We start from the raw sequence: 9,879 nt of genomic DNA, 5'->3' as shown, positions 1-9,879 counted from the left end.
AATAAGTATCATCTGTACTTTCTATAGAAAAGAAAATCATCTTTTGTGTTTCTAATTCCTATTAGTGCTAGTGGTATAAAGTATATAGTGCATAGAGAACGGATGCTGAGCTATGCCCCCTCTAACTTCTGATCGGAAATGACTAAAACACTCAAATTTGTGTTTCTGAGCCTCACTAAAGTATCTGTTTTCATGTTGTCACTTTATATTGTTGTTGTTGCTCCAAAATTCAAAAAAGAAGAAGAAGAAGAAGAAGAAAGAAAGAAAGAAAGAAAGAAAGAAAAGAAAGCAATACATATCAATCTCCAAAACAGATGTGACCATTACAGCCTTTTGAAGCTCCAACGCTACATCAAGATTGTTGTGTTGTCTGCATCCCAGGGTCTGAAACCGCTACAAACAAAATCAAATTTTGCAAGCAGTTACAAACAATCGTGAACTGAGTCTACTAAAAGGAGTGAAAACAGAAAAACACGACTCTCGTTTGTGATTGCATTCCTTTTTACACCCGGACTTTGTTTACAAGAATGTTTTTGTGGAATTTTAGAGTTGCTAATGAACGTGAAGCAGCAAGGAACGTGCAGCCACGTAAACACATGCCGGGACAGAAGTAAATCGAAATACAAATTGAAATTTTCACCACTTGTGGAGGAAGCATATTTCTTGCTGGAATCAAAATATTGTTGGTATTCCTCTGTGCCTTTTTGTTCCACACAGTTTAGAACTTTATATATATTTCTGGTTATTATCATTCACATAATCGACCGTCTTGCTCGATTTTTCGCTTTCAGGTGGAATGACTCTATATGGTTGAGGACTAAGCTTTCGAAAAATAAGGGGGAGAAGAACAATTGTTTAACTGAAAAATTAAAATGACTTCATTAAGTTATATTTTAATTAAATGACTGGTAGATTGACTCTGTCCTAGCTATTGAAGTAGACAAAGTATCTTTCCTTCTCGAATCTCAAACTTTTTCAGACACAGTCCGCTATATGGATCCGCCATTTTGTATTTTTAAATTTTAATGTCAAATTAGTAAGTTTGTAATCAACAAAGTCAAATGCACCAATTTACCAAGTCCAGTTCGCCAATTTTACTTTTTCCAAATTTGATCCTCCATTTTTTTTATTTGATGTAAAATTGATAATTAACAAGACCAAAGCCTCATTATAGCAACTTTTTGTCCATTTTTACTGATTTTGAATTATGACCACGTTTCAAGCATTTGATCCATAGTGTATCGATCTCTGTGCGTCGCCCTTTTGGTCCGTCGCTTTCCTGGCTGTCGCTTTCTTTGTGCGTCGCCTTTTGGCCCGTCGATCTCTTGGCTATCGCTCTCCTGGTCGTCGCTCTTTTGCCATCACTCTCTTTGCTGGCGCTCTACTGTCGGTACACCGATGTTTATTACAAAACTCGATCCTGACATTATTAACTATCTTCTCTTCAATAGGTATGATGGTACTTGCAAAAGAATACCATATCAATATCACAAATGTAAATTATGCGAGACCGCGATAAGTCTCGCGAGATTTCTCGCGCGAGACTTGCTGAAGTCTCGTCTCGCGTTCTCGTCTCGCAAAATATATCAGGTCTCGTCTCGCAAAATATTATAAGTCTCGTCTCGCGTTCTCGTCTCGTTTGCGAGACGAGACGAGACGAGACTTCTCGCGTTCTCGCGTCTCGCGCCCATGCCTATTTATCGTTGAGATGAATTGTTTTCGATAAATTTTATTATAATTAGCAATTTTTAAAAAAGGGGGCAGGAAGGACTCGTAAACCTTATTCGCCTTCTGTGCAGATGGTATGGTCAAAATCAATACTGGATATGAAAATGTAAGTGTAAAGGCTAATATGGAACAGAGAAACAAAAGAGAACTTCTTCAGAAGGGAATTGGGAGGGGAGGGGATGAGAGTACAATGCTGTGACACTTAAAATGCGTCTTGATTTGTATACTTCAACAAACTTTTCTTATTAGATTACGCAATTTCTAGTTTCTTACTCCGATTATTCAAAGTATTCAAATGTTCTCGGAGGGAGTGACCGCCCCTCCCTTTAATCCGTTCGTGGTGTCATTCAGTTTGGTTTTTCGCTACTAATTCAAAATGCTTTCCGAAACAAGTTGTCTTCTTGTGACAGCAGGGGGTGGAAGAAACAAACAAACTGTGAAAGGAAGAAAGAAGTGGTTTTGGGCTCTTCCAGTCCAGACCATTCTAACCACTGAGAAGTGAGAATCACATTAAAAGCAGCTAGAACAGATGGTCAGCCCTCTCCCCTCTGCAGCATACTTTTTATTCTCTGTTGCCAAACTTACTGAAGAATATATTGCAATTAATCTAACGCATGTAACGTAAATTGAAGACCGTGGTTGGATTTATATGGGTCTCGTGTATATGTATTAAAAATTTTAAGTCATTACCTGCAATACGTTGTTAGAAATTACCATACTAAAATTTACATGCTTTCAAATGGAAAGTTAGAAACATAAGCGAAGAGGTAGCAGATCCCCTTAACAAAACCTGTTTTTAACCAGATATTTCCTGCTTTCCTTCCAAGAAGCTGGCAGCCAAGGAGGGTTGGAAGCGGTAACCTATTCATTCCTTTGTTTCTCTACGGGGGGCTATACCTGGCTTGCATGCGATAAGTTGAACATGTCGAACTTATCGCATCGTATCATATGCAGGAGAGATATCATGAGATAAACTAATTTAGACATGATGATTTCTGAAATTTATCTCTACCCTTGATGATTTATCATAACGTCTAAACGGCCTCTTAGACGTTATGATAAATCATCAAGGGTAGAGATAAATTTCAGAAATCATCATGTCTAAATTAGTTTATCTCATGATATCTCTCTTGCATATGATACGATGCGATAAGTTGGACATGTTCAGGTATAGCCCTCCGTAGAGAAACAAAGGAATGAATAGGTCACCGCTTCCAACCCTTCTTCGCTGCCAGCTTCTTGGAAGGAAAGCGAAAAAACAGGTTTTGCTAAGAATTTGCTTATACCTGTTGTCCTGTGATCTGTTCTGTTGACAAAAAGGAAAGAAATATCTTTCCCCATTTTCTGTTCATGAAATGCGAATAGTCTTCCAAACTACGAAAGTTACAACAAATTAGCCGTTCGATTTGGTTTGCTTTGATTTATGAAATTTAACGTCGGCTAAAGCAAAGGTAGATCCATAGTTTAAAATGAGATAAAACCGACTAGCACCGAGAATTGAAACCTAGACCACATACATCAGAAGCGGCACATCCTTGATTGAAACCTTTGTCCATATCTTCAAAACAAGTCATTATAAACCTAAAATTAAATACAGTATTTGTAATAATTCTTCCACATAAATTTATTGGGGACCAGAGATGGTCAACACATCAACCATGGTCTACTAGTCTACAAGTAATTGTGAGAGGTAGCCCACGGTGGTCTGTCTTACTGTTTGTATCAATCAAGCATACCTATCTCGATGTACTGATTGCTAGTTTCTGATAACAAATGAACGTTTCTGAGAAAATAAAAATGAATTAATTAGTTTTTTAAATATTTAAATAATCTTAATTTTATGGTTCGTATTTACTTTTTTTTCTGTCCATTACGTCCTCATTATTAGTCTATATTTTAATCAGTAGATGGCTAGTGATTTCAGAAATGGAAAGTAGCGCTCAAACTTAAGAAAGGTTAGCCACCCTTGTTGTAGACATATTCAATATTGTTTTATTTTTCAGTTCTTACTCTGGTTTGTCAATCAAGCGTTTTAGTGCTTACCTCCTGTTATTGCTGAACGGGACGTAGAACGCAAAATCAACTCAACTCAACTCAATTCCCAATTCAGAAATTGTGTATAGATACTTCATAACTAGAATTTCGAATATATATATATAGATAGATAGATAGATAGATAGATAGATAGATGCTTCATACTTATTTCACTTCTATATAAATTGTATTTTAATTTACAATGTCAGATTGAAATATTTTAACCAAAGGCAAGCTCTTTAACCAATAGTAACCATTAGGCTAGACAGGTTTATCTTCTTCCAAGAACACTTAAGATTATTATAATATAAACTATGGATGTTCTAAAAATGGTGTCCACAGACCACAGAGCACTCTTCTGCAGGTCACAATAAAGCGAAAATGTTGTATGATGAAATGCCCTCCGGGGCCTCCTTCATCCTCTACGGGGAATCAAAATTTTACTATGTGGCAACGTCGCAGAGTAACTTGAAGCCATTAGCATTACTCTACGAATACAACAAAGCAGTTAAATCGATTGCTTCACTAATAAGTGATGCCAGTATCAATCAATATCGACTTTAGTTGCCATCTGGAAAGAATCGATATAACTATTTGATAGATTGATACATCTAATCTATGGTTCTTTATTTGCGACGTTGCTACATAGTGCAATTTATGTCTTCAGACGACGACTCGAAAGGTATACAAATATATATATATATATAGTGGCGGATCCAGGACATGATCAAGGGAGGGGTTAAACCATAGTTTGCCGCTTTATCCAGTGTAAAGCAGGATTGAAGCCCATTTTCTCCAGTGTATACCTGAGTGTCAAGAAGGGGGCTATAGCCCCTATAGCCCCTATAGCCCCCTCCTTGGATCCGCGCCTGTATATATATATATATATATATATAAGGTATGGGTCGCGGACATAAGCTCACCAGTAATAATATAATTGTATTATAAAATAATTAATGAAAGAAAAAATACAATAATGATAACTAATTACATTTATACGTTAACTAATTTAATTGCAAAGGAAAATAAACATGAATAAAATAAATACAAGTAAGCAATGGAAAAATGGTAAACGGAGAATATGACTAAAATCAAAACTAGACTTTGAATATTAATATGACATCTGGCAAGATAAGACAAGACTTTAGAAAATTGAAACAATGACTAGGTCATTCGTTTGTACTATGTTTGTATTTGTCGATTACAGCACCATCTATCACGTAACGAAAAAGTGTTCAATACAGAAGTTACGTATTTTTTCACGGAGAATCAGAATATGCAATAAAAATGGGGGTTCCTATTTAAGATTTCAAAGTTGCCCCTCCCTCCCCCGGGTGGTGGGGGCAGGGGGTCGCGTGTGGTATCTTTGGATGTTCCCCTTCGAGGCGAACAACTTTTGTTGCAACTTTTTTAAAATCCGATTTGCAGTTTTCAAGATATTCCCAAAAACAATTTTAAATGCCCCACCCGGTATATATATAGGGGTTGGACAAGAATCTAAAACGTTTACAAAAGTGTGAAAATCATACCTAGTATGGTGTGGGGCCTCTTTTTCCGTCCAAAATAGATTGGATCCGACGTGGAATGGACGTATACAGCTCCTGAATCGTGGTGTGTGGAATTTTGTACCATCAGGGAACAATATTTGGGCAATGGGTAGAACCTGGTCCCCCAAAATGGCCTTATACTCTTTAATATTCATCATTCCATGCAGGGCTATGATGGGACCTGCAGAAAACCACGATATCACTGTCCATACTGTAACAGAATCACCCCCATGCTTTACAGTTGGGAGCAGACAGTCTGTATCATAGGCCTGCGACGGTGTTCTCCATACGTAAAGACGACTGGTTGTTGGAAACAAGGTGAAGGTCGATTCATCGGACCACATTACGTGTTTCCACTGCTCATGAGTCCACCACGCCTTGTGGTCCTTGCACCACTGGATACGCCTCTTCGCATTTACTGCTGTGACTAGGTGATTGGCTATAGCGGCCCTGCCATGAATTTTCATTTTATGAAGTTCCCGTCGGACTCTGTTTTCGATGAAACCAGGTTCTATAGGCCGGAATTGAGTTCAGACGTAATTTTCATTGCAGTGGTAATCTTTTTTAGCTGCTACAATCCTTTTTAATGCTCTCCGGTCCCTATCTGACAGGATTGTCTTTCGACCCCACAATGTTCGCCACTGTTGCTACTGAAGCTCCAACCAGACGGGCATCAACGATCATGCCTCTTTGGAAGTCTGTCAGGTCGCCCATTTTACCGCACCACTTTCACAACAAGACACTCACAGGTGAACTGGTTACTGCTAACGGAAGAGGAAGGTCCACATGACACATTGAAAACAAAAAAACGATCGGCAATCGGAACACGTGTTGTATAGTGGAGGGCCAAACTTACGTGTCCTGTATGAAGTGTTTTTAGATTTTTTGTCCACCTCTGGCCCGGATATTTTATTTTTCGTTTAGAAATAAAATAGTCACCTTTAGCTCGTAACGAAACAGAAAGCATAGTGCAAAATGTCACTATGGCATTACATTTCGTTACATAAAGAAATGAAAAAAAATACATTTATACTTGAAAATGTCGGAGGTAATTTGACAAATATTATGAACAATTCTATAATATGTAGAATTAAGCAATGGTTTATAATAAAATAAACTGCAATGAAATGCAGGGTATGAAGTTAGCAAATATATTTGCCTCTATATGCTGAAAAACAAGTTTATTGAATAGATAGGGAAACTTCACCTTGAAATATACAACATGAATTTGATTTTCGATAGAATTTGAAATATGTTAAGATCATGGGATCATTTATCATAGGATCATGGTTTATACCTCATGATCTCTCCGAGCCGGGTTCACGTAGGGATATGATTTTTTTAAATGAAAATACGTAGTTATGTACACAATACGTGTGCTAAATTTAAATCCTGCAAAATTTAAATTATATATATAATTTACTGCATCGTTACTATTTGGCCCAGAGTCATGGTTCAAACGCCATTTTCTTCAGTATAACAAACCATTTCCAACGATACCACTCACATGTCCGTATCATACACCTGAACCGGAAAATTCGGGAAAACTCGGATTTTTTTAAAAGAATCCCCCCGAAACACTTCACCACTTTGGCCAGTGGCGGCTCTAGCCCGGGGCAGGGGGACCTATATCTAGGATTCTCTGAGGGGGTGCACTAATAACTACCAGTACATTTGAATTAAATTTGAGTTTTTTTTTTTTTTAAATGCTTTAGGCATCTGTGATGTGAATGAGAAATTCCTTTGGAAATGCTAAGTGTCTGGTCTCGATGAATTCTTTTCCTTCAACCTTCAGAAAATTGACTTAAACTATTGATTTAGCAAAGCTCTCTGCTAGCTTCTCACTTTAGGTAGTGTATATTTACAACGAAATGAAATGAAATTTTCTAGTTTTAAGTCCCACGGTTATAACGGTTAGGCTAAAGGAGACGGTGAGAATGAGAAATGAATGAAATGGTGGAATGAAGAAAGTGGAAGGAAACCCACGTACACGGTGCTTGTCCACCACAAAGTTCACTTGGCGGGAGCAGGGTTTGAACCAGGAACCCATGCACCAGAGGTGAACGCTCTACCACTGAGCCACCGCGGCCGATATATTTACAACAAAGCGGGGGTGCACGTGCACTTTTGCACCCCCCTAAATCCGGCCCTGCCTAGGACCCCAGTTTTTTGAGTGAAAAAATAATTTATTATTTATATATTTTTGAAAGTTTATAGTAAAGTCATGATATACCTATCATAGTCTGGGGTCTGGCTGGCTCCCCGATTTTTTACCTTCTACATCCGACATTGACTCTGGCATGGCCCTGGGTTCACGTAGGGATCTGAAAATTTCTTGAAAATACGTACTTACGTAAGAAAAATGCGTGTGCAAAATTTCAATCTTGTATCTTGAAAACAAAGGGATGAAAAATTTTTTGAAAGTCTGAATTTAGGCCACACACACACGTATAACTAACCGGTTAGCGTACGCGCCTTTGGCGTGGGAGACCCAGGTTCAATTTTTAGTGGGAGCTCATGTGGTTTGGATTCCACGTTAATCAGTAGGTCCACGTCTCACATAGCATTCTAAATTTGGGAGTAAGAAAGGTAAATTTGGCGGACAGTATAATTAACGCCACAAAATTCTCTGCGAACGATAAGCAGACATAATCCGCCTTATGCAAAGTCGTTTTGAAGTAATATTAACGTCATACTAAAGGCCGACTACTGCAGGAAATATATGTTAGTAGAACTCTTTAGTATGGCACTAAACACACATCAGAACGACTCTGCATAAGACTCAATAATTCATCAGTAAGCATGTCAGTGTTGTCAACTTTTAGTCTGAAGATTTTTTCTTTGTTATCGGCAAAGTCTGTGCTAGTGAGGAGTGACTTAATCACAGGCTCGTACCCAGCCCAATAATGTAGGGGGGGGGGCTGTAGAAGTTAGGGGGTCAAATCCAACCATATTAAATCATTATCATATTATAGTTAGTTTACGAGCGTACCGTAAAAATTTTAGGGGACAGTAAAAATTTAGGGGGTTTCCGGCCCTCCCTAGCCCCCCGTGGATACAGGTCTGCTTAATCATATATGATTCTTAAAAATCAAGTTTAAAGAAACGAAATTTATGCTCTGGTATTTGAAGAAAGAAGAAAACAAAACAATGAACGAATGAAAGAAAGAAACTATCAAACGAGGAACAATTATTTCTAAACATTTCACATGAAATGTATGGAGAACAAAACTTTTCTAGTATTATTCGGCTCAGTATAAGATGATGATACAAGGATGCGATGGAGTCACAGCATTTCTGACAAATTTATTTGTTCTCGAATAAAGAAAATAGTTATTCATGAACTATTCTACATACATAGAAGACCGTAATATATTGATAATTCAGCCTAAAATTGAAAAAAATAACAATGTCATACTTAAGTTTCATTTCTATATTATTATTATTATTATTATTATTATTATTATTATTATTATTATTATTATTATTATTATTATTATTATTATTATTATTATTATTATTATTATTATTATTATTATGTTATTTTTAAATTATTGCATTGTCTCAGTTCGTCTTAATATTGTATGGAATATGTTACATGCTTATTAAGTATTGTAATTTAAGAGCAAAGAGATTAATGTAAAGACAGAATACATTGAAACGAGTAGCTATTATATCAGAATTGCTTAAAATTCGCAGAATAAATATAATAACTTTAAGAAATCAAAATATGTAAATACATTTGAATTTGTGCTACAACTAACCTGATCCTTGCTTACCTTAGATCAGATTTCTATACTAAATCTCTGAAGTTTTGCTCAACCAACGCAACAGACGATAATAGGGTAAGCACAATCCAATCGAAACAAGCCCAGGCAAAAAGAACTATCTCCGGAAAGAATCTGTAAAGAAAGTTAAGAAAACATTAACTTTTGATGCGGAAGATAAATGTGAAGAACTAGTATTAGGCCTAAGCGATGATGATGTTGATGATTCTTCTCGTCTATATTGTAATGAACTGTATTCATTGTCTCGCCCAGAAGAGCACTGGCTCAGTGCATGACCTGTCTGGACTATCAAAAAAGATAAAAGTTTACGTTTGTGAACTGTGTAATATTGGGTAAAGCTGACCTAACTCGTTTAAAATATTGTATTTAATTAACCATAGTTTTAAATATTTTTTCTATTCTCGTATCTATCCTAAAATGATGTTCACTATATCTTAATATGAAACTTTTACAACTCATATTGTTTATTGAGTTGCAGCATTAATTTAGAAAAGCTGATATTTTTAGGCAAGTTTAAAATTCAAATACAAATGTTTTTAATTGTAGGCTATATTTCATATCTTTGGCTGTAACAATAATTAATATATCAATTTACCCACGTATAGGCCTAAAATGGCATACTGATTTCAAATATGTACTTTTACGCAAATTATTTTTTAGTATTTCTTCTGAAGCGTTGAGGTATTACCGATATATATCTATATATCTATATCTATGTCTATATCTATATCTATATCTATCTATCTATATATACATACATATATATATATATATATATATAT

Source organism: Thermobia domestica, chromosome 5 (assembly GCF_964235325.1).
Source record: "Thermobia domestica chromosome 5, izTheDome1.hap1.1, whole genome shotgun sequence".
NCBI lineage: Eukaryota > Metazoa > Arthropoda > Insecta > Zygentoma > Lepismatidae > Thermobia > Thermobia domestica.
This window is presented reverse-complemented; position numbering follows the sequence as displayed.